Here is a 26,245-nt window from a genome sequence, read left to right on the forward strand (position 1 = left end):
TTGTATGTTAGCTTAGGGCCAAGCCAACCGTATATAGATTGAAAAGTGACTCACGCTAGCTTATATTGCATACAGTAAACTTGAATACTATAAGAAGCTATATTCTAGTTGAGAGATCTGCTCAAATATCAATTCTAATTAATGATGTGAAAATTTTCATTTTTCAGAATAACATGCGATGATGATGAAGACGGATCAAGTCTGAAGCAAGCAGGGGCTGCTCTCGTTCTTCAACTTGCCAAGATTGCTCAACTTGTTATTGTGAAGGGTGCATCAAGTGCCGCTTTGAGGATTGCAATTGCCAAGAATGCAGAGACTTTATGCTATATGCTAAACCTTAACTAGGCTCTGCAAAGGGCCATTTCTGAATTGACTCATTTGGCACCTACATGAAGACATGAAAACTATATCATGTTGCGGTGAAACTTTGGACCTCTTTATTACTGTTTAAGAAAGGTGTGACTTTTTTCCATTTCCTTTGGGGAACTTCTTGATGGTACCATCTTGGTCTTTCATTTGATCAAATCAGAACTAGTTCTCTTTGAATAATATTGAGCTTGACATGGTACTCAACTTAAAGTTTTCTTTTTTATATTATCTTTTTATACAACTGTGTTTTGGAGGTGGATTGACGCTTATGCCTACAACTGTTTCTAGTCGTCTTGGATGATTAATTTATGTAACACTGCAAAATAATTATAGCATTGTGTAGGAAATAACACCTAGACTAGAGGTATAAGGGGGCAATTTTCAACTATCAAACTAGCATTTATGGTACATGACATTGAGAGAAGAATGAGGCAGCTAGAGAGCAAGAGACTATGTGTTTTAGAAAATTTGACAACATTAGATTTTTTACCAACCATTGTTAACGCACGTCAACCAACCTCAGTTTTGGTCAAAAATGAAGTTAAGGGATACAGACAAGATCGGTTTTTAAAAAACCGATGTTAGCAAAGTCCATTTGTTAGCATCGATTTTCATAAAACCAATGTTAAATTGACGATGGTAAAATCATATTTTTTTAGTATATTTTGGTCTCGCATCATCATTATTGTAGGTTATCCTGAAAAATGGATATTCTCCCGTTATTAATTATAACTGATATTCAAGTGACCACACACCTAGAATATGGCTTCTTACACTATTCAAGTTTACTATATGCCATATAAGCTAATGTGAGTCACCTTATCAATCTATATACAATTTGGGTTGGGCCTAAGCTAACATACAAGAGTCGCAATATTTAGACACTCAAATAGTACAAACACCCTTGATTTCTCTTTATCATTCTATCATATCATACCATTAATCAATTCAGTCATTTATCTCTATATCTCTGAGGGCGTGGATGATCCTCTCGTGTAAAATTGTTAATTACAAATGGTCTTGAGTTTGAGTTCCAGGTACGTCGATGTTATTAACTACCTGGAAAAATATAAAACTGAAACCTAAACTTGAAAGTTCACAAGATAATATCAATCATCCATGAACTTGAATATCATATAGCTTGAGTTGTGATTTGGGTGCACCTTACTTTTGATAAGGCCAAGGATAACATGTCCAGGATTTGTTCGTCAAAGCATCATGGTAGTTCTTAGTGTTTGGTTTGCTCTTAAGACGTAGCTTGTGCTCCTTCCTGCAACTCATGCAATGTAGGAACTCAACCCCGGGAAAATTTTGTTTCCTCGTTACAAAGTCTTTCATGTGGCCTGGTGTGTGTAATATTTTATCAGAGGTGTCTTCTAGAGTGGAGCTTTGTCTTAATCTTCAGTTGTGAAGGACCAATGTAGAATGGTTATAATTCTACGACGGGCACTGAAGAACCGACGTAGAATGCTGAGCAATCTAAGACGGTCTTTCACATGTGACCATCATAGAATGGTTAGCAATCTACATCGGTCAAGTCCAAACCGATGTAGAAATTCTAATTTTTTTATTTTTTGCATTTGGAGCTACTTTTTTTTTGTATTTACATAGTTGATATAAGGTTCAAGTAGTAAACACATGACAATATGAAATTAATTAAATTTTATGCAATGAATATGAAATTTTCGAATATTTTCTAATTTAAAGCAAATAAAATACACTAAACATGTTTATTTTTTAACAAATTTGACACAAATTAACCAAATTAGTAATTATTTATATGTAATTACTTTCTTTCACAAATTAACCAAATATTAGACATTGAAGATATTTAAAATAAAATAAAAATCAAGTAGTCAAGCTGTATGATGATGACATAATTAACTATCATGTGGTAATTAAAATAAAGCATTAAATGCTAACACTGTACCTAAAAAATGTGTGAAGCCGCGCCATATGATAGACTGTTATAGTGACCCCAACTACCAAAGAATTCAGCATATATGCCCACACGTAAGCAGGATTTTGGAAAAAAGCCTTCCATGGTACATCATATCCTGTATTTTAAGAACAAGACACAAAGCAAAGTTACTTAGTAGATATTGTAAGTATTCATTCAATCCAACCCAGTGTAAGGTTTACACACACAGAGACAAAAAGCATTCTGCTATTTCTCAACTTAAAAAATTAGATACTTTTAAAAGGAGAAAGTAAAAATAGACATTACTTGAAAATTGGTGTTTCTTGAGAGAACTCCTCTTTATGAATATATATAATGTTATTACCATCAAAATCCTTTACAAAAGACTACTTGTAAATTGTATGAAGAGGAGATAAGGATATTATGTATAATAAGTAACACTAGGAAATAGTTAATAGAAAAAATATTAGAATATGGCTTTAAGCAGAACTGACATGTGATTCCTAAGGTCCAATTTTTAAAACATCAACAAAAACTATAATTAGTGGCAACAGAGATCACCTATGATTATCAACAAAATGACTAATCAATCGAGATACTTAAACCTAAAATATAAGTGGCAACAGAGATCACCTATAATTATCAGGATTCATGGAAAGTAATGCCCGGTACAAAGCTTTACCTTCTTCTAGGTGACATTGCTTTACTAAAAGTGAAACCTCTTGTTCTTTGTATACACGTTTATCAAACTAGGAAGGCATATTCGGAATCAAGTTATATATCATGTATTAGTTACATTTATCAAAATTTTGGATTCTTTTTTGTGTAACTCCTCCAGAGCTCTCTCAAGAAACTCACATTCCTCTAACAATGAGATCTGGGAAATAATATTAAGTGAAGAGAAACACCACAAGGAAAAATAATAACTACAGTCAAACCATGTTAAGATTTCATATTCTTGAACATACAACAGTAGCATTGACAGCATAGAGAATTGTATTCAACAAATGTAATTTGACCATATATCAAACTATAAAAGTTATTTATAAAGCCATAGTGGATACCAGCTATCATTAGCATATAAATTATTAAAGAGCATCACAAAAGCCAATACAAATTTTAGTTACACCAACCCTACTAAGGGTCTTATCTCATCTAATTGATAGAAGCTTCAAAGTACCATGAATACCACTCAAAGGTCAACCTAAGAATTAATAATGAGTATTATCATTTACTCCACCTGCTTCTTAGGTTATGTGAATAAAATAACTGGTGCACAAATAAGCCATTTTCCAGTCCCATTATGCCTCACAGAAGTCACCAATACCAAGACTTGTACTACACAGGGAATACCATATATGTTGGACATATAAATCCAAACCACTGGGTTTGACAGAGAACCACACACACACACCCCGAGTCCCCCCGAAACCATCTTAGGACCTTAGAACCATTATATAACCTTAAAATAAGCATAACATAATTTTAATATACGGTATAGGAGAACCCATGATGGACATTTCATTAAAAAATACTGAAAATTATTAATTATTTATTGAATGGAAAATAAATATTTTGTGGTATATATTAAAACATGTTTATAGTATCTTAAAAAGAATTCTACTGTATAAAATGTACATAGTTGGTGTAAAATATTTTTTCGCATAAATCTCCAATAATAAGATTTTGTCGTTTTCTTGTAACAAATCTATTTATTTATAAATATAATATATGAGTAGTTTCTTTAAAATTATTTGTTGAAACAAACACTCAGTTTAATAAAATAAGTAATTTTTTTTATGTAAAGAGAGAATATTATTTGAAACAAACCTTAAAATATTTTACACACAACAGGATACATAAAGTGAGAATATTATTTGTAATAAGAAGATAAGAGAATTAAATTTAGATTATATAATCATGTACGTGGATAATTATGATTATATAATCTCTTAAAAAGTTATGTCACATTATCTTTAATCTTAAATATTGCATGATTTCATCTGATACATGATTATCTCACTTTCTCATAATAAGAGTCCCTTCAATTCACTCTATATACTAACATATGACCATATATGTATAAATTTAACTCGTAAAAATAATCTCTACTGCCATGACAGGGTTTAGCATGCACTGTTTAAGGCTGCTTGTGTAAAGTTACCTATACATTTAAAAAGCATTAAAACTCAATAGTACCAATTATCATTCATCAAAGTCGTTAATTAAATAATACAGTAGATACTCAACTTGTACAAATAACATCAAAATAGTTATACTTGCTAATGTTACGGAACATAAATTGTGAGTGTAAAAAATTAATTTAATTTCCATTATGCACTCAACCTTTCACATTATGTTATCTGCACTTTTTTTACGAGATTATGTTATCCACTCTTACTTATAAGGATTATAATGAGTTTTCCTCTAAGGTCCTAGGGTGAAATTCCTCCCATGATATGGCCTTTCTTTGTGCACTTCAAAATTCAGAACGGAAGGAGACCAGAAGGAGATTTTCATTCACCTTTCCCCTTAATCCAGCCCAAGTTCTAATGTGATAAATAATTCAAATTTAAGCACATCCTGTTATTATTTTCAGTAAAACAGAAAATAGAAGACAGAAAAAAAACACCTCCACTTGTTTAACAGACTAACATTATGATTTTCAAACTTAAGTACATGCCAGCATAATCAAAGACTAACATCCAAGTTAAATTTATTGATTATAGAGAAGCAACTAAAGGCAAATGCATTAAAGATGTTACCTGTAGGAGTGATAGGTCAAGAATAATTTCAATGTTGTTGGTATCAATTCTCAGTGCATTTCGATAGCACTTGATTGCCTCCCTGTATTCTGTGTCTCACTGATAAAGGAGACCATAAACATGCCAGCACTTTTAAAGGAGACCATAAACAATACAAGTTATTTGGTTTAACAACTTCATCTTCATTTGTCTGCTTGCAAGAGAAAATAACTAGTTGAAACCACGTACTCAAGGTAAAAAAAGTGCTACTTAACCACCTTATTCACAGAATCACAATTCAAAAAAAATAAATTCAAAACCTCAACCTTTATTTAAACTTATAAAACAACTACATAAGACTATCGAATTTATAATATTTTTTGTAAAACTATTGAATTTTTAAAAAATAAATACTCTATTTCCATTTTTATAGTAGATAATTGGATCCTCTCTATTTGAATAAAATATTTAAGTATAATTTATTTCCTTTTTGAAAAGTCTTTTTCTTTTTAATTTTTATTTTATTTTTTTCTTATCTTTGTTATTATTGTCATTGTTATTTAGACTTTAATGTGCTTCTAGTTTTGATGCACTAGAGGTTTCTTATCTTGCAGTAATTAAAATATAGTAGAAAAGCATTCAGCAATAATAATAATAAATAATATGTCAAATCATTAGTAAATGAGATTTAAATCATCAATTTCGCCTCACATTATGTTCAACAAATAAAAACTTGACATATAAATTAAAATAAAAAAGTGAATTTTCTATTTGTTTTTATCACAATCTTTGACAAAGCATTGTTACGGGTTTTGGTTATTCATCCTTCCTCAACCTAATCAAGCATTCTCCTATTAAGTTTATGTAGGTAATTCACCGTTAATTATAGATATGAGAGGATATGATGTTATAAGATGAGTATATACAACTATTCTAAGTCAAGTAGTGTAATAGTACAACTAGTAAAAACGCAGCTCATTAGCTTACAACAATATAATTAAAAAAAATTGCTATAAATATGGGGGTCTTCCTTTAAGACTTAAAACTTAAATTGTTATCTAGTATCCCTCCATGAATGGTATATGCACATAAGCAATTCAGGGACATACCTGATACGGATCAAACCTATCATTCTCCGAAACCTTGAGAAAAGTAGCTAGACAAATAAGCTGCCAGAGAATCAGACCAAAAAAAAAATGAATCAGATTGTTCATTCTTCATTGTTATCTATCTTTGTACAAATACACAACAATAGTTTAGAATTCAGTATATTCAGCAACCTTCACTAATGTCGTTGCAAGATAAACAACAGCGGCTTTGATAGAGGTTCTGAGTGTATCATACTCAGATCTGCATATTGAAACCTATTACTTTACTAACACACGAAATCACGTACGAGACCTAGCTTTTCAAGCACGCAGAAAAGGGGGGATTCCAAAATTCATGACAACCACAAGATTCCAAAATACATTGAGCAAGCAACTTATCGGCTATAAGTATAGAACTGTGATTTGTTATAGAACAATTGAAGCATGCGAAGTTGCGAGAGCATAAAATCGATAAGTGAAGGGCTAATTGTTAAAGCAATTGAAGCTGAAATTAATGTAAGAAAGAGATATAGATCTGATGTGCGAGTTGTGAATAAAAAGGGAAAGAGAGAGAGACTTACAAGGGCGTGGTAAAATAGAAGACAACATGGGGGCCGAAGGTGAGAATGGCGCAGTTGAAGAAATGAAAGACCGTCATCACTCGCTCTTCTCTCTCTCAGGTCCAAAGAAAAAAAAAATTTAAGGACCAAATATTTTTTTTTTAATTTTAGGGTTTTAAATATAGAAATTATGGTAGGAACTATTTATAATAACGAAAAAATATTTAAGGAGAAACGGAAACCTTAAACCTACGAGAAACATTAAAAAAAAAACGCGGCCAGAAATATTGAGGAGAATGATAATGATTTTTGCTCCTGGAAGTTAACCTGCATTTTTGAAACGTGAAATTTGATTTTTTTTTTTAGTGTGGGTGTGGGAGGGAAGGTGTTTTGGGGGTGAATGGAGAATAGGGAAGAATTAAGAGAGTTAAAAAGAAAGAAAAGAATGAGAGTAGCGTGGTTTCACTTTACCTGGGATTAAAAATGCACTTGGAATGGTTGTGATTTTGGCTTTCTAGGTTTTACAGTGAGGAGTGAATGAAACTAAACAGAGGCAAGGACCATAGAAAGACTCGTGCGCTAAGTTGAGGTGAAGAAGCGTGACGAGTGCACTACCTATACGAGAGAGAAAACGAGAATATCAAGAAAAAGAAAGTAACAGGTTCATGATAACAGAGAGAAAATGAAAAAATACAAAGACGGTCTTCGGAACCCGTCTTTGTACATCAATCAATTACGACGGCATTCTAAATAACCTTCCTTAAACTCATAATTTATTACAATATTGCCACCGAATCCTTTTCAAAAATGGTTTTTTGCCAACCGTCATAGTTGAGGTGTCGTAATAAGCACTTTTTCTAGTAGTGAATGTGTGTTGTAAAAGGCATTTTTCATTACAATAATTACAACAATGCCACAGGTTCATTTTCTAAGGCGGTCCACTTAGAACCATCGTAGAATAGGTGTCATAGAAACTTATATTTCTAGTAGTGCTTCCACTCCCTTCTTTGAAATCAAGCTTCTCAAACGCTTCTAGAGTCACATTCATCGATTATTACAAATTAAAATGTTTCCATCCACTTCAGTGTTCTCCCTCGTTACTTAGACAAATTAATGATTTGGTCTTGATCTAATATAATGATATAAGGTAGCCAACATATAACGCATAGGATCCAAATAGTAAAATTGTGTAATAAGAGACTTTATGTATGTTTTAGTTTGGTTTCTTATGTTTAAAAAGTTTCAATTTAGTCTCTTGTTCTCTTTTCACTCTCATTTTTTATTTGATCCTCACAAACCTCACTTGGAGACATAGGTGTGAGGGTAACCTTTTTCCTTTTATGAACAAATGAAAATTTGTTTGTGACACCATTATGGACAACATCCTTATCATACTGCCAAGGCCTTCCACGTAAGAGATTGCTAGCCTCCATAGGGACTACATCAAACAGTATCTCATCAACATATTTTGCAATGGAAAAGCATATCAAAACTTGTATATCTACAACTAGCTCCCCATTCTCACTCAACCATTGTAGTTTGTAAGGCCTAGGGTGAGGGGAAGTTTTCAAAGCAAGATTTTCTATCAATCTTTGGCTAGCTACAAAAGTGCAATTTTCCCCATCAATAATCAAAGACCATATTTTCCCCATGACCGTGCACCTAGTATGAAAAATGTTCTCCCTTTGTGTTTCATCTCAATCCTTACACACACTCCCCATTAACCTTCTAACGATCAAAAGATCACCTTTCAAGGTTGTACATCACATTGACTTTCACTTTCAGTAGAAGAACTAGAAGAGCAAGAAAAAGTTGCACTAGTAATAACCCCATTACCCAACACAGCCATTGTCCTTTTGTTAGGACATTGGGAGACAATATGACCCTTTCCCAAACACTTAAAACATTTAATGGAACTCGCTTTTGAAGAAGTGGGAGTAGGGTTAGAATTATTTTTACCAAGGGAAGCACCTTTTCATGAGATTTAAATGGAGATCCTCTCTCCTTGTATGTTTGTTTCCTCTTTACTTGTTGTTCCACCGTGATAGCTTGATGAATGACATCCTCCAAAGAGGCATAGTGGTGCAACTCTACAATCTCTTGGATCTATCCATTTAGACCATGCAAAAACCTTGCCATGGTGGCCTCTTGAGACTTCTCAATTTGATCCCTAATCAAGAAAATTTCCATCTCTTTGTAATACTCATCCACACTCCTATTTCCTTGAAATAGTCTTTGGAGCTTGTTGTGCAGTCTCTCCCATAATAAGGCCGCAAGACTTAATATGTTGATATATATATATATATATATATATATATTATAATTTTTTAGGATTGGACTCCTCTAAGATGCAACCGGTATTTTAGAACTCTGCATATCTAAACTACTCATAATAACAAATTATTAACATCATTACAATTTATGATGATCTTTATCAAGACGAAACTCTAATTAATTTTTATTAAAAAAACTATTTCATAGATTATTATCGGGATAAAACTTTAATTTTGATTCTAGAACAATACAAAAACACTTAAGGTTCTATGTCTAAATTTTATTATCTTTATTATTAGGAAAATTGATAAACTTTGATACGAATACAGGGTAAGTTATAGTAGTTTTCACTTAATTTTACCTATGCAATCTTGGTACCACAGGTTCTAATTGTGTGAATTAGGTCGTCTAGTATCATAATTGTATGATTTTTCTCCCTCCACCAGTCAATAATAAAAATTTAATATATTTTTCCGACCTGGAGCTAGATGATGACATGTAAATGTCATGACAATTGACCTATTACTTGACATTTATATCGTTGTGACTTAATTAAACTTTTGATCTCTTTGTTGTTGCAATAGTGAATTTCCAAGAGAGCAAATAAGTTCTGTCAGTATATACTAGTTTTTGAACTGTGCAATGCACAGGATAAACAAGTTTGGTTGTGTAGTGATAGGATGATTTTGTATTAAACAATATAGTTTTAGAGCAAAAAGCTGCACAATTTTTTTAAAAAAAATTATTTATTTTGGCATATGATAAGTAAAACTTTAAAAGAATAATTCAGATTAATAAAAGTTTGATAACGCGTGTTATTGTTAATCTAGCAATTATTGTTGTTACAAAATGTTGTAAATTAATGTTGGTAATTTGTTAAAAGAAATATATCATTTTTCCATGATTCTTTATACGTCTCAAACACTTTATCAAAGGAAATAAAGATAAAAATAATTCAACCATATATGATTTTATATGCAATAACATTTGATAAACTATATTTTGAATTGTAACAAAATGTTTTTTGGTAGCAAAGATGCTTAAATTTCAATATCATGTTGCATTTCCCTATCAATTTGAAACTATAACGTAATGTTGAATGTTACACAACTTAAGAAATATAGCAATACAATGGTAATAAATATTGAAATATTATACTTGATAGACATTTGATTCCAAAACATAATTTCTCAATTGGGTGGCATTTAGTCTACTGTTATTACACAATCCAGAAAAGTTGTCTATATTTCTGAATAGTATATTGGGAAGATCAATCTTAAATGCAACAATTGTACATTATATAGTATTAACATTTCAACCAAGGGGGTTGGCCACCCCCTCCCCCCTCTTACAAACTTTTTTTAAAAATATTATACATATAATATTAATTACTATAATTATTTATATTTTTAGTTAATATTAATATATAATATTATATTACTATCAAATGCTCTTTAGAATTATTTATTACTATTCAATTATCAATGAATTTATTTTCTTTAAAGAATATAGAGAAAAATAATTTATGATTGTTTAGTTACTTATAGAGTATAAATAAGTTAATTTTACCTTATTTTCTTTTTATTAGTTAATATTATAAACAATTTAGCGTTAATAATTAATTTTGTACATTAAATTTATATTTTGACATAATATCAACTCTAACGAAGGATTTAGTAATATTTTTTAAGTAATTATCTTTTAATCATAGAAAATATATTTTATATGACTTTTATAGTTTTAGTTTGGTAGGTTGGAAGGTCACGTTTAAATGGCTAATAAAAATGCTAATGTTGAACATATTCCTTTAACAATAAAAAAATAATTAGACATTAGAAAAGACAGGAAATATATCTTAATATGATTAAAGAAATAAAAAATATATAATTAAATTCATGATATACAATATACCTACATATTCAAAAGACGCATAAAAGTAAAATTTTGTGTAATTTTTCCTTCAAAAGATTATGCCACACTTACCATTGTATTTCAACGGGTGCAAAATATATTTCCGCAACTACCCATTGGTTACATGAATTGCTTTTGTATTTATAATCACGATCCAATTTTTCGGTCAATCAATTTCTATTAATACAACCATATTGATTTTTTTCCATTCAATTCCTCATCAAAACTACAAAATATATTTCCGCAACTACCCACATATTCTTTCTTTTGTATATCTAAAGATAATGATAAAGATAAAGTAATTTCATATTACATTTCATACGGAAAACTATAAATTTATGGGATTAAAGAATTGTGGTCTTATTAAATACAATTTTCTATTTTAGTTCTATTTACTTTTGCGCATTCAACTTTTCCTATTAAATACGAAAACCCTCATGCAGTGTTGGTCAATCACACGACCCCTCCCTAATTTATTTTGTAAATCAATCAACGTGCGTTATAGATAGATAATTAAGGGATGCATGGTTACTATAGAGATTTCAAGTAATATATCAATTGATTGATATACATTTTTAATATCAATTAATTTTATTATTAAAAGGAACTAAATTTACGCATAAAAATAAAAGTATAAACTAATGATGTAATTAAAAGATGCTTGAATATTACAAGAGTTATGTGACTCTTTGTTTTTTTTTTCTCTTGAATTTAAGCATATATAAGAATAATGAGTTATCTCTTAAAAGAAGACAATTAGTCATGAAGAGACAAATCCTTCATCATAATGAGAACATAACTTCTAGTTTTTTATTTTCAGCATCTAGTTTTAAGAGAAGTATTTGATTGTCGTCCAATTATCTTTTACCAAAATACATTCTCAATTAATTTAATATTTATTATGATCAACATCTCATTATACGTAGCTAGGATGGGGTTCAAATAGTGTGCAATACACTTGCTCAATTGTGTTTTAAACATTTCTTATTTTTTATTACACATTAATATAAAGTTATTATGAAAACATAAAAATTAATGTGATTTGTATTTTATGGAAAAATATTTATCACTTATTTCCAAATTTCATTTAATAAGTGACAATTAATATACTTTCATTTATGATCATCACAACACATTTATTTTATTATATTATGATCATCACTTACTTCCAAATTTCATTTAATAAGTGACAGTTAAGGATTTTCTTTCCCCATATGACTACAGGTGATCCACCCCAACAAAAGACAAGTCAAGGAAATGAGAAAAAGAAAGAAGATGAGAATATTACTCAGGGTTAGTGTGATTTTTCTAAAATCAATTAATTTGCTTAAGTGTTTTATGTTTACATATGGTTTCAAAAGGTAGCTAAATTCTATGCATTCAAGCCATATTTCTCTCTTTTAGAGGAAGAACTCAAGAATATTACAAAAGGTTAGTGTGATTTTCTTTGAAATCAATTCTTTTGCTTAAGTGTCTCATGTTTTGATATGGTTTCAAAAGGCAATTTAATTCCATGTATTCAAGAGATATTTTGTTCTTTGGGATACACATGTATAATTTGACGTCTATTTAATTTTACTTGACTTTATTGATTATGTAAGAAATTTTGGAAGAGTTGAAAATTAAAATTAAGGGTTTCCTTTCCCTCTTTGACTACAGGCGATCCACCTTAATGGGAGGGAAGTCGAAAAATCGGCATAAAGAAAAACTTCAAGAATATAGCACAAGGTTAGTGTGTTTTTCTTTGAAATAATCACATCACTTTTCTTTTATTATATTTTCAACTATGAAGAAATTCAGAGTGTGTTTAATTATTATTTCTTTGTCTATTTTGGGATTTAGATTTGATTTCTTTTAATGTGTCCGCTTTTATTTAAAAAATGGTTATAGACTATATTTTTGCAACATAGTTTATTAGGCACATTAGACAACTTTGAAAGTTTTTCTCACTGTGAAATCCCTGTTTGAGAAGAAAATAGTCCATACCAAAATCCCTAAATCAAATGGCAGAAGAAGAATTTGGACTACCTACAGTCAATTTTCATGCATCTCATTGTGCAGTCATGAACTTAGGGCACCATTTTTTTATATTTTCTTATTTTAAGAATGATTGAAAAATAAAATTAAGGGCTTTCTTTCCCTATATGATTACAGGTGATCCACCTAAACAGAAGAGAAGTCAAGGAAATGAGAAAAAGACAGAAGACGACAATATTACTCAAGGTAAGTGTGATTTTTCCTAAATCAATTATTTTCCTTAAGTGTTTTATGTTTTCATATGATAACTCAAAGAGAAAAATGGAGATAAATCCAACTTACGTATTGGGTATAAATAAATAAAGAAACATTTTGAAAAGAAAATCCTCAATTTAGTCTTTTAAGGTTACATGTTTTATCACATGTTACTTTCTGAAAATATTTAGTGACTACATTATTTCTGCAAAGATTTTTTTTGTCATAATCTGTAGTTTTCAAAAGTTTTTCTCCACAATGATTATATTCATTTCACATTTAAGCCATTCTACCCCTACTATCATGTGTATATCAGAATGCATGGTTTTATGCCTACTTGACGATTTTCTATTCTTTGTTGTGTAATAATATTGTCACATAACTAGTTCACAATTTTACACCATTATGGGAGTGAACATATTTTAGGAAGTTTCATTTTTGCCCATAATTCTTGGCTTGGAAATATGTTCATCATCAAATAAATTGGGCCATCAAAAAGAAGAAAGCAATTTAGGGTTGGAGATGATGGTAAAATATTATTTGATGAAGAAGAGCTCAAAATCATCCTAGATTTTAAGGGAGGTGAGGACTATATTGAGGTTGTTAGTGGTGCTACAAACAAAAAATGTGGAGATTATGTTGGGAGGCTAAAAATTAATAACGAAGGTCAATATTTCATCACTTGTGAGTGTTGCCCTGAGTGTCCCTTGGGTAAGTATTCCACTTCAATTTCTCAAGTTTTTTTTTTTTGCGATAGTATTATTGATCTCCAATGTTCCAAGCAAGTATTTTTGTTTTGTATTGTTATAATTGTACAATAAAAAAATATTGGGACAAGAACTGAAGAGTCTGTTGATATTTTTTAGAGCCTTATTTTTGTTATTTAAAGTAGGTAAATAATAGTTTTATTTTGTAATTTGGAAAAAACAAATAAATAGAAGATATATAGATTTAATTTTATTAAAAAAATATCTGTGAGACAGAATCACTATTTCTTATCATTTTAATTTAGTAGCAATATAAATTATTATTATAAATATAATTTTTATCCTATGCATTATTTGTTGGTGGAAACGAGGGAGAACACAAAAGTTGGTGGAAACATGTTTTTTTGTAATAATGAGTGAATGCCACTCTAGAAGCATTTGAGAAACATGCTTTAAGGGAAGGGAGTGGAAGGTGGAAGAGAAACATCTGGGTTCATTGTGAAAACGAAGACAAAGTTCCACTCTGGAAGACACCTCTGATAAAATATTACACACACCAGGCAAATGTGGCTAACCGGAAAGACTCTGCAATGAGGAAACACAACTTTCATAGGGATGAGTTCCTGCATTGCACAAGATGTGGGAAGGAGTGCAGGTTCCATCTCAAGAGCAGACCAGACTTTAATAACTACCATGATGCTTTAAACAACAAATGCTGGACTTGTTCTCTTTGGCCTTATCAAAAGTAAGTTGCTCAATCTCAACTCAAGCTGTATGATATTCAAGCTCATGCATGATTAGTATTTTCTTGTGAACGTAGTTGGTACTTAGTCTTGCAAAACACATTATATGTAGGAAAAAGATATAGGGGACTCACGATGTGTCAATAAGAGCTAGAGAGACAAAAAGGATGAGTGATAATTGATATTTTACTAAAAATCACAAATACCTTCAACTAGAGACAATCCAGCTTTAGTAAGGTAGGATCATTAATTATTGCTACAACGATCTTTTTCCAAGTAATTAACAACATCTGCATACATATAACTTAGAGTCAAGACCACTTGTTATGAACAACTTTATGTCGGATGGTCATCCATGCACTCAGAGATGGAGAGATAAAAGACTGATGTGATTAATGGTATGATATTAAAGAATGATAAAGAGAAATCAAGGTGTAGGTACAATTTGAGTGTCCAAATATTGGGACTCTTGTATGTTAGCTTAGGGCCAAGCCAAACCGTATATAGATTGAAAAGTGAGTCACGCTAGCTTATATTGCATACAGTAAACTTGAATACTATAAGAAAGCTGTGACTTTTTTTCTTTTCCTTTGGGGAACTTCTTGATAGTACCATCTTGGTCTTTCATTTGATCAAATCAGAACTAGTTCTCTTTGAATAATATTCAGCTTGACATGGTACTCAACTTAAAGTTTTCTTTTTATATTATATTTTTATACTACTGTGTTTTGGAAAAAGTTGCACTAGTAATAACCCCATTAAGAGTGTTAAAAAGAAAGAAAAGACTGAGAGTAGCATGGTTTCACTTTACCTGGGAATTAAAATGCACTTGGAATGGTTGTGATTTTGGCTTTCTAGGTTTTACAGTGAGGAGTGAATGAAACTAAACAGAGGCAAGGACCATAGAAGGACTCGTGCGCTAAGTTGAGGTGAAGAAGCGTGACGAGTGCGCTACCCCATAAAAGAGAGAAAGCGAGAATATCAAGTAGTGAATGTATGTTGTAAAAGGCATTTTTCATTACAATAATTACAACAATGCCACAGGCTCATTTTCTAAGGCGGTCCACTTAGAACCATCGTAGAATAGGTGTCATAGAAACTTATATTTCTAGTAATGCTTCCACTCTCTTCTTTGAAATCAAGCTTCTCAAACGCTTCTAGAGTCACATTCATCGATTATTACAAATTAAAATGTTTCCATCCACTTCAGTGTTCTCCCTCATTACTTAGAGAAATTAATGATTTGGTCTTGATCTAATATAATGGTATAAGGTAGCCAACATATAATGCATAGGATCCAAATAGTAAAATTGTGTAATAAGATACTTTATGTATGTTTTAGTTTGGTTTCTTATGTTTAAAAAGTTTCACTTTAGTCTCTTGTTCTCTTTTCACTCTCATTTTTTATTTGATCCTCACAAACTTCACTTGGAGACATAGGTGTGAGGGTAACCTTTTTCCTTTTATGAACAAATGAAAATTTGTATGTGACACCATTATGGACAACATCCTTATCATACTGCCAAGGCCTTCCACGTAAGAGATTGCTAGCCTCCATAGGGACTACATCAAATAGTATCTCATCAACATATTTTCCAATGGAAAAGCATATCAAAACTTGTATATCTACAACTAGCTCCCCATTCTCACTCAACCATTGTAGTTTGTAAGGCCTAGGGTGAGGGAAAGTTTTCAAAGCAAGCTTTTCTATCAATCTTTGGCTAGCTACAAAAGTCCAATTTTCCCCATCAATAATCAAAGACCATATTTTCCCCATGACCATGCACCTAGTATGAAAAATGTTCTCCCTTTGTGTTTCATCTCAATCCTTACACACACTTCCTATTAACCTCCTAACCATCAAAAGATCACCTTTCAAGGGTTGTACATCACATTGACCTGCACTCTCAGTACAAGAACTAGAAGAGCCAGAAAAAGATGCACTAGTAATAACCCCATTAACCAACACAGCCATTGTCCTTTTGTTAGGACATTGGGAGACCATATGACCCTTTCCCAAACACTTAAAACACTTAAAACATTTACCAAGGGAAGCACCTTTAATGAGATTTAAATGGAGATCCACTCTCCTTCTTGTATTTTTGTTTCCTCTTTACTTGTTGTTCCACCTTGATAGCTTGATGAATGAGATCCTCCAAAGAGACATAGTGGTCCAACTCTACAATATCTTGGATCTATCCATTGAGACCATGCAAAAACCTTGCCATGGTGGCCTCTTGAGGAAATTTCTATCTCTTTGTAATACTCATCCACACTGCTATTTCCTTGAAATAGTCTTTGAAGCTTGTTGTGCGGTCTCTCCCATAATAAGGTGGCAAGACAAAGATATGAAACAAATGGGTTCGAAAAAGGAGATGAACGAGAAAGTTAATCTATGTTGATACATACATATATATATATATATGTATGTATTGTAATTTTTTAGGATTAGACTCCTCTAAGATGCAGTCTGTATTTTAGAACTACGTATATCTAAACTACTCATAATAACAAATTGTTAAGATCATTACAATTAATTAAAAATTTTCACATCATATTTTTTATAAATAAAAATTTGTCACCTACCACCAACATCATCACCATCATTATCACCGGTGGTGATGATGATGGTAATGTTGATGACAACAACAATTATGGAAGTGATAATATTGGTGGAGAAAATAATATATTTTGTTCTTAAGAGAAAATTATGATATCAAAATATAAATTAATGATAATTTGGTGAATTCTTTTGGCGTTGTTCTTTAATTTCATGAAATCTAAAGTCTTATTTTGATAATTTATGATGATCTTTATCAAGATGAAACTCTAATTAATTTTGATTAAAAAAACTATTTCATAGATTATTATCAAGATAAAATTTTAATTTTAATTCAAGAACAATACAAAAATACTTAAGGACCTATGTCTAAATTGTATTATCTTTATTATTAGGAAAATTGATAAACTTTGATACCAATACAAGGTAAGTTATAATAGTTTTCACTTAATTTTACCTATGCAATTTTGGTACCACAGGTTCTAATTGTGTGAATTAGGTCGTCTAGTATCATAATTGTATGATTTTTCTCCCTCCACCAGTCATTAATAAAAATTTAATATATTTTTCCAACCTGCAACTAGATGATGACATGTAAATGTCATGACAATTGACCTATTACTTGACATTTATATTGTTGTGACTTAATTAAACTTTTGATCTCTTTGTTGTTGCAATAGTGAATTTCCAAGGGAGCAAATAAGTTGCGTCAGTATATACTAGTTTTTATTCCGTGCAATGCACAGGATAAACAAGTTTGGTTGTGTAGTGATAGGATGATTTTGTATTAAACAATATAGTTTTAGAGCAAAAAGCTGCTCAATTTTTTTTTAAAATTATTTATTTTGGCATATGATAAGTAAAACTTTAAAAGAATAATTCAAATTAATAAAACTTTGATAACAGGTGTTATTGTTAATCTAGCTTGTTGTTACAAAATGTTGTAAATTAATGTAGGTAATTTGTTATAAGAAATATATCATTTTTCAATTATTCTTTATACGTATCAAACACTTGATCAAAGGAAATAAAGATAAAAATAATTCAACAATATATGATTTTATATTCAATAATATTTGATAAACTATATTTTGAATTGTAACAAAATGTTTTTTGGTAGCAAAGATGCTTAAATTTCAATATCATGTTTCATTTCCCTATCAATTTGAAATTATAACGTAATGTTGAATGTTACACAACTTAAGAAATATAGAAATACAATGGTAATAAATATTGAAATATTATACTTGATAGACATTTGATTCCAAAACATAATTTCTCAATTGGGTGGCATTTAGTCTAGTGTTATTACACAATCCAAAAAAATTTTCTATATTTCTGAATAGCGTATTGAGAAGATCAATCTTAAATGCAACAATTGTACATTATATAGTATTAGAGACGGACCAACATTTAAACCAAGGGGATTGGCCACCACCTCCCCCCTCTTACAAAGGGATGCTTGGTTACTATAGGGAGGGGTCGTGTGTATTGCACACTATTTGAACGTCATCCTAGCTACATATGATGAGATGTTGATCATAATAAATATTAAAATAATTGAGAATGTATTTTGGTAAAAGATAATTAGGTGACGATCAAATACAACTCTTAAAACTAGATGCTGAAAATAAAAAACTTGAAGTTATGATGTTTCATTTAATTAGTGAGAATTAATACACTTTCTTTTATGATCATCACAACACATTTATTTTATTATTTTTTAAACTTTGAAGAAATTAAGAGTGTATTTACTTCTTATTTCTTTGGCTTTTTTGGGATTCAAATTTGAGAAGAAAACAGTCCATACCAAAATCCCTAAATCAAATGGCCGAAGAAGAATTTGGATAACCTATAGTCAATTTGCATGCATCTCATTGTGCAGTCATGAACTTAGGGCTCCAATTTTTTTTTATATTCAGTAGTTTTGGAAGGATTGAAAAATAAAATTAAGGATTTTCTTTCCCCATATGACTATAGGTGATCCACCCCAATAGAAGACAAGTCAAGGAAAGGAGAAAAAGACAGAAGACGACAATATTACTCAAGGTTAGTGTGATTTTTCCAAAATCAATTATTTTCCTTAAGTGTTTTATGTTTTCATATGGTACCTCAAAGAGAACAATGGAGACAAATCCAACTTACTTATCTGGTATAAATAAATAAAGAAACATTTTAAAAAGAAAATCCTCAATTTAGTCTCTTAAGGTTACATGTTTTATCACATGTTACTTTCTGAAAATATTTAGTGACTACATTATTTCTTCAAATATTTTTATGTCATAATTTGTAGTTTTCAAAAGTTTTTCTCCACAATGATTAAATCAATTTCACATTTAAGCCATTCTACCCCTACTATAATGTGTATATCAGCATGCATGGTTTTATGCCTACTTGACGATTTTCTATTCTTTGTTGTGTAATAATATTGTCACATAACTAGTTCACAATTTTACACCATTATGGGAGTGAACATATTTTAGCTAGTTTCATTTTTGTCCATAATTCTTGGCTTAGAAATATGTTCTTGATCAAATAAACAGGGCTATCAAAACAAAGAAAGCAATTTAGGATTGGAGATGACGGTAAAATATTATTTGATGAAGAAGAGCTCAAAATGATCCTAGATTTTAAGAGATGTGAGGACTATATTGAGGTTGTTTGTGGCACTCCAAACAAAAAATATGGAGATTATGTTGGGAGGCTAAAAATTAATAATGAAGGTCAATATATCATCACTTGTGAGTGTTTCCCTAAGTGTCCCTTGGGTAAGTTTTCCACTTCAATTTCTCAAGTTTTTTTTTTTTGTTTGCGATAGTATAATTCATCTCTAATGTTTCAAGCAAGTATTTTTATTTTGTATTGTTATAATTGTACAATAAAAAAATAATGGGACACGAACTGTAGAGTCTGTTGATCTTTTTTAGAGCCTTATTTATGTTATTTAAAATAGGTTAAATAATAGTTTTATTTTGTAATTTGTAAAAAACAAATAAATAGCAGATATATAGATTTAAGTTTATTAAAAAGAATATCTGTGAGACATAATCACTATTTCTTTTCATTTTAATTTATTAGCAGTATAAATTATTATTATAATAAATATAATTTGGATCCTATGCATTATTTGTTGGTGGAAACGAGGGAGAACACTGAAGTTGGAAGAAACATGTTTGTTTGTAATAATAAGTGAATGTCACTCTAGAAGCATTTGAGAAACATGCTTTAAGGGAAGGGAGTGGAAGGTGGAAGAGAAACATATGGGTTCATTGCGAAGACGAAGACACCTCTGATAAAATATTACACACACCAGGCAAATGTGGCTAACCGGAAAGACTCTGCAATGAGGAAACAAAACATTCACAGGGATGAGTTCCTGCATTGCAAGAGATGCGGGAAGGAGCGCAGGTTCCATCTCAAGAGCACACCAGACATTAAGAACTACCATGATGCTTTAAACAACAAATGCTGGACTTGTTCTCTTTGGCCTTATCAAAAGTAAGTTGCTCAATCCCAACTCAAGCTGTATGATATTCAAGTTCATGCATGATTAGTATTTTCTTGAGAACGTAGTTGGTACTTAGTCTTGCAAAACACATTATATGTTGGAAAAAGATACTGGGGACTCACAATGTGTCAATAAGAGCTAGAGAGACAAAAAGGATGAGTGATAATTGATATTTTACTAAAAATCACAAATACCTTCAACTAGAGGCAATCCAGCTTTAGTAAGGTAGGATAATTGATTATTGCAACAACGTTCTTTTTCCAAGTAATTAACAACATCAACATACCTATAACTTAAAGTCAAGACCACTTGTTATGAAGAACTTTATGTCGGATGGTCATCCATGCACTCAGAGATGGAGAGAATAATGATTGATGTGATTAAATGGTTGATTTGAAAAGATGAAAAAGAAAAATCTAGGGGTTGGACAATTTAGGCGCCCAAAAATGGGTATCCCTTGTTTTGTGAGCCTAGGGCCCACCCCAAACGCATTTTGAAAGGAAAAAGGCCCCCCGCCGCCTTTAATTGCATACAGTAAACTTGAATACTATAAGAAGCTATATTCTAGTTGAGAGATCTGCTCAAATATAAATTCTAATTAATGATGTGAAAAATTTCATTTTTCAGAATAACATGCGATGATGATGAAGAGGGATCAAGTCTAAAAGCAAGCAGGGGCTGTTCTTGTTCTTCAACTTGCCAAGACTGCTCAACTTGTTACTGTGAAGGGTGCATCAAGTGCCGCTTTGAGGATTGCAATTGCCAAGAATGCAGAGTTGTGAACTTGAATATCAATCATCGTAGCTTGACTTCACAAGATAATATCAATCATCCATGAACTTGAATATCATATAGCTTGAGTTGTGATTTGGGTGCACCTTACTTTTGATAAGGTCAAGGATAACATGTCCAGAATTTGTTGGTCAAAGCATCATGGTAGTTCTTAGTGTTTGGTTTGCTCTTAAGATGTAGCTTGTGCTCCTTCCTCCAACTCATGCAATGTAGGAACTCAACCCTGGGAAAATTTTGTTTCCTCGTTACAAATTCTTTCATTTGGCCTGGTGTGTGTAATATTTTATCAGAGGTGTCTTCTAGAGTGGACCTTTGTCTTCATCTTCACAATGAACCTTGATGTTTCTGTTCCTCCTTCACTGCTAGAGAAACATCATTCTACCTTGGTTATTTGGGACCAACTACATCGATTGACGACCATCATCATAAGGAACGTCGTCAAAAGGGGTCGCCTATTCTACGTCAGTTGGCTATGACCAATTTAGAATGTTGACCGTCTTAGAATGCTCAGTATTCTACATCGGTCCTTCAGTTATGACCGAAGTAGAATGTTGAACATTCTATGACGGACACAGCTGAAGGACCAATGTAGAATGGTAATAATTCTATGACGGTCACTGAAGAACCGACGTAGAATGCTGAGCATTCTAAGACGGTCTTTCACATATGACCGTCTTAGAAAGGTTAGCAATCTACATCGGTCATGTCCAAACCGATGTAGAAATGCTAATTTTTTTTATTTTTTGTATTTTGAGCTACTTTTGTTTTTTGTATTTACATAGTTGATATAAGGTTCAAATAGTAAACACATGACAATATGAAATTAATTAAATTTTATGCAATGAATATGAAATTTTCAAATATTTTCTAATTTAAAGCAAATAAAGTACACTAAACATGTTTATTTTTAACAAATTTGACACAAATTAACCAAATTAGTAATTATTTATATGTAATTACTTTATTTCACAAATTAACCAAATATTAGACATTGAAGATATTTAAAGTAAAATAAAAATCAAGTAGTCAAGCTGTATGATGATGACATAATTACCTATCATGTGGTAATTAAAATAAAGCATTAAATGCTAACACAGCACCTAAAAAATGTGTGAAGCCATATGATAGACAGTTATAGTGACCCCAACTACCAAAGAATTCAACATATATGCCCAAACATAAGCAGGATTTTGGAAAAAAGCCTTCCATGGTACATCATCTCCTGTATTTTAAGAACAAGACACAAAGCAAAGTTACTTAGTAGATATTGTAAATATTCATTCAATCCAGCCTAGTGTAAGGTTTACACACACAGATGCAAAAAGCATTCTGCTATTTCTCAACTTAAAAAATTAGATACTTTTAAAAGGAGAAAGTAAAAATAGACACTACTAGGAAATTGGAGTTTCTTGACAGAACTCCTCTTTATGAATATATATAATGTTGTTACCATCAAAATCCTTAACAAAAGACTACTTGTAAATTGTATGAAGAGGAGATAAGGATATTATGTATATTAAGTAACACTAGGAAATAGTTAATAGAAAAAACATTAGAATATGGCTTTAAGCAGAACTGACATGTGATTCCTAAGGACATTCAAACTTTGACACAAAAGTGAGGTTCAAAACTGCCATAAATTTTTTACTTATACCTTCAAAGAGGCATTAAGTTATGTGAGAGATGTTTTCCATGATTGTGTACTACTGGTATCATCATCTACTGTGAGACAATCAAAATCAAAATTAAAAAACAGTCCATATAACCATAAGCCTCAAAATACGTAAGCAAAAGAATGGAAGTCTTCAACCGGACATCCAAGACAACTTATGCATGAACATGTATGCTGCCTTGAAGGCATAACATATCAAAAACATGGCAGTCAGATAAGGTTAATAAGTTTATATAAACAGCAGAATAGGAAGTTTAATGACAGGTCCAATTTTTAAAACATCAACAAAAACTATCCCGTAATTTTGTTATCATAATATACCATAGAATACGTGCGTTCATCTCAATCTCACCATTTGAAACACAATGAATAATTAAAATGGAACTTTTATGAATAGAACAATTTTATTGAGAACCAAGAAAGGTGCCAAAAAAAAAACAACATCAAAGAAAAAAAAAACTGAAAATGACTAATCAATCGAGATACTTAAACCTAAAATATAAGTGGCAACAGAGATCACCTATAATTATCAGGATTCATGGAAAGTCATGCCCGGTACAAAGCTTCACCTTCTTCTAGGTGACATTGCTTTACTAAATGTGAAACCTCTTGTTCTTTGTATACAAGTTTATCAAACTAGGAAGGCATATTCGGAATCAAGTTATATATCATGTATTAGTTACATTTATCAAATTTTAGATTCTTTTTTGTGCAACTCCTCCAGAGCTCTCTCAAGAAACTCACATTCCTCTAACAATGAGATCTGGGAAATAATATTAAGTGAAGAGAAACACCACAAGGAAAAATAATAACTACAGTCAAACCATATTAAGATTTCATATTCTTGAACATACAACGGTAGCATTGACAGCAAAGAGAATTGTATTCAACAAATGTAATTTGACCGCATATCAAACTATAAAAGTGATTTATAAAGCCATAGTGGATACCAGCTATCATTAGCATATAAATTATTAAAGAGCATCACAAAAAGCCAATACACATTTTAGTTACACCAACCCTACTAAGGGTCTTATCTAATTGATAGAAGCTTCAAAGTACCATGAATACCACTCAGAGGTCAACCTAAGAATTAATAATGAGTATTATCATTTACTCCACCTGCTTCTTAGGTTATGTGAATAAAATAACTGGTGCACAAATAAGCCATTTTCCAGTCCCATTATGCCTCACAGAAGTCACCAATACCAAGACTTGTACTAGACAGGGAATACCATATCTGTTGGACATATAAATTCATAAATCCAAACCACTGGGTTTGACAGAGAACCACACACACACACCCGAGTCCCCGCTGAAACCATCTTAGGACCTTAGAACCATTATATAACCTTAAAATAAGCATAACATAATTTTAATATACGGTATAGGAGAACCCATGATGAACATTTCATTAAAAAATACTGAAAACTATTAATTATTTATTGAATGCAAATAATATTTTGTGGTATATATTGAAACATGTTTATAGTATCTTAAAAAGCATTCTACTGTATAAAATGTACATAGTTGGTGTAAAATATTTTTCCGCATAAATCTCCAATAATAAGATTTTGTCGTTTTCTTGTAACAAATCTATTATTTATAAATATAATATATGAGTAGTTTCTTTCAAATTATTTGTTGAAATAAACACTCAGTTTAATAAATTACGTAATTTTTTTTATTTTTTAGTATATTTGTCTAAACTCTTTATATTTTAAAAATAAATTATATCTATTTTGTATGAAAACGCTCATATAAGAGACACTTATTTTAAAATAATTTTTTTTAAGTTTAAACAAATTCATCCTATATATATAATATATATATATATATATTTGAAATTCTTATATATATTTGTGTAAAAATATTTTACACACAAGGGATACATAAAGTGAGAATATATTTGTAATTAGAAGATAAGAGAAGTAAATTTAGATTATATAATCATGTACGTGGATAATTATGCTTATATAATCTCTTAAAAAGTTATGTCACATTATGTTTAATCTTAAATATTGCATGATTTGGTCCGATACTTAATTAATCATGATTATCTAACTTTCTCATAATAAAAGTCCCTTCAATTCACTCTATATACTCACATATGACCATATATGTATAAATTTAACCAGTAAAAATAATCTCTACTACCATGACAGGGTTTAGCGTGCACTGTTTAAGGCTGCTTGCGACAAGTCACAACTTAAATATGTCAAGTTTCTGCAGTGTTTGTTTTACCTATACATTTAAAAAGCGTTAAAACTCAATAGTACCAATTATCATTCATCAAAGTATTAATTAAATAATACAGTACATACTCAACTTGTACAAATAACATCAAAATAGTTATACTTGCTAATGTTACGGAACATAAATTGTGAGTGTAAAATATTAATTTAATTTCCATTATGCACTCAACCTTTCACATTATGTTATCTGCACTTTTTTACGAGATTATGTTATCCACTCTTACTTATAAGGATTATAATGAGTTTTCCTCTAAGGTCCTAGGTGAAATTCCTCCCATGATATGGCCTTTCTTTGTGCACTTCAAAATTCAGAACGGAGGAGACCAGAAGGAGATTTTCATTCACCTTTCCCCTTAATCCAGCCAAGTTCTAATGTGATAAATAATTCTAATTTAAGCACATCCTGTTATTATTTTCAGTAAAACAGAAAATAGAAGACAGAAAAAAAACACCTCCACTTGTTTAACAGACTAACATTATGATTTTCAAACTTAAGTACATGCCAGCATAATCAAAGACTAACATCCAAGTTAAATTTATTGATTATAGAGAAGCAACTAAAGGAAAATGCATTAAAGATGTTACCTGTAGGAGTGATAGGTCAAGAAGAATTTGAATGTTGTCGGTATCAATTCTCAGTGCATTTCGATAGCACTTGATCGCCTCCATATATTCTCTGTCTCACCGATAAAGGAGACCATAAACATGCCAGCAAACATGACATTTAAGGTCATTCTGTACCAGATCCATAAATAAGTGGATCCCCCCACCCCCCCCCCCCCCCCCCCCCCCTTGATAAAAACAACCACATCTATAGTCATTCTAATATCAGTTTGAACTCCCTGCTTCCTATGGCCGCAGGAGAAAAGCCAAAGCCAATAAACTTGAACTCTGAAATGCCCTTCCCTA

General features: G+C 31.1%; 1 long non-coding RNA gene across 3 annotated transcripts in view; it reads right to left on the reverse strand.

Annotated features, from left to right (window-relative positions):
• Positions 1-2,321: 2,321 nt before the first annotated feature.
• The window catches only part of LOC102665743 (uncharacterized), a 59,532-nt gene continuing 35,608 nt past the window's right edge, over positions 2,322-26,245 (reverse strand). For 2 of the 3 annotated variants that reach the window (XR_005891884.1, XR_005891886.1), the window contains exons 4-5: positions 23,064-23,128; positions 2,322-2,426 (exon numbers count right to left, since the gene is read on the reverse strand). This is a non-coding gene — a long non-coding RNA (uncharacterized lncRNA). Of the gene's footprint in view, positions 2,427-21,256; positions 22,632-23,063; positions 23,129-26,245 lie in introns of those variants that run through there. The other variant, XR_005891888.1, reaches the window with a different exon arrangement.

The sequence above is a fragment of the Glycine max genome, chromosome 6, assembly GCF_000004515.6.
Source record: "Glycine max cultivar Williams 82 chromosome 6, Glycine_max_v4.0, whole genome shotgun sequence".
In the NCBI taxonomy this organism is placed as follows: domain Eukaryota; kingdom Viridiplantae; phylum Streptophyta; class Magnoliopsida; order Fabales; family Fabaceae; genus Glycine; species Glycine max.